Source organism: Triticum dicoccoides, chromosome 3A (genome assembly GCF_002162155.2).
Source record: "Triticum dicoccoides isolate Atlit2015 ecotype Zavitan chromosome 3A, WEW_v2.0, whole genome shotgun sequence".
Taxonomy (NCBI): Eukaryota; Viridiplantae; Streptophyta; class Magnoliopsida; order Poales; family Poaceae; genus Triticum; species Triticum dicoccoides.
In genome coordinates, this window is record NC_041384.1 from 491,447,203 (window position 1) to 491,448,484 (window position 1,282).

Genomic DNA, 1,282 nt, shown 5'->3' on the forward strand with positions numbered 1-1,282 from the left:
TGGTCGGGTGTGGGGTTAAGGGAGTGTGTGGGGGGGCCGGCTGGGCCGTGGGGTGGGCCGGCCCGTTCGGGCGGCTGAGGCCAGCTGGGTCACTTGGCCCAGTGAGAGGGGGGGGGTTGCTTTGCCTTTTTTTTTCTGTTTTGTTTTTATCTATTTGCATTTCTGCTTTTAAACCTTTTAAATTATTTAGACATTTTAAAAAAATGTGTTTGCCGCACCATAATTACCTTTGTAATATTTGGCAACCACCGAACATCTTTGTTTCAATTTTTGAAAACTTTTATTGCCGACATTAATTTTAATTTTAAATTTGAATTTGACGCGGTTTGAACTAACAGACGTTTAGCAACAGTAATCGGGATGATATGGCATGATTAGCGTGGGATTACTGTAGCAAGATTATCGGGGCGTTACACTTGCAATGCAACTACCCATCCTTATTTACAACCTCCCTGTTGATGATTTTGGCCAACATCTTTTGGAGGCGCTCATGCTCTCTTAATAATTTCTCTATGTCCATCTCCCTCTGCTTCCTCGGACCACTTGATGATCTGGCTATGATTTCACAAATATTGGTTTTTCTTCACAAAGTCGTCCATGATAACCATGGCATAGTAGCCAGACCTTTGAGAGGTTTTGACATTTGGTACTTGGTAGCAACAAGCGCTAGCGATGAACTTGAATTCTGAATGATGTGTTATCGTTTTTTGTAGTTCTTACACTTGTGTAGAACATCATTTAGAACCTCCTCCAATCGGGTCCATTGTTTTTGAGAGTCTTTCTCTGAATCGGAGAAATAAGCCAAGCCTTGCGCCGGTAATAGTGCGATTATGATCAAATGTCGGTCGTTGCGCAAAAAAATATGAAGAAATTAACATGGATGAGATCAAACCACAAAGACATGTATATGTTACAAAATAAAGGAGTGAATGTTAACGACTTACTTGTCGGAGGATGGTGCGAGAAAGATGTCCTTATGTGGATGATTCATAATCATGCACAGGTACAGGTAGTTTGAGATGAGCTCCTGGCTAATTGTGGATACCATGTTGTGATGGTGCATGAAAAAGGGATCAGGTAAGGCCACATTACTATGCCGGAGTTGGGGATCTAAAGCTCGATGAAGTGCCCAAAGCCTCATTAACTCCGAGGAAACTGTGCTGATATAGAAGATATTTGCATGGACCACCTTATTAAAGGGCATATCAATTTTATCGGTCGGAAACTCCTGGACGAAATTACAACCTTCTATAACCTTGGTCGTGCAACCATGTTGACCTTC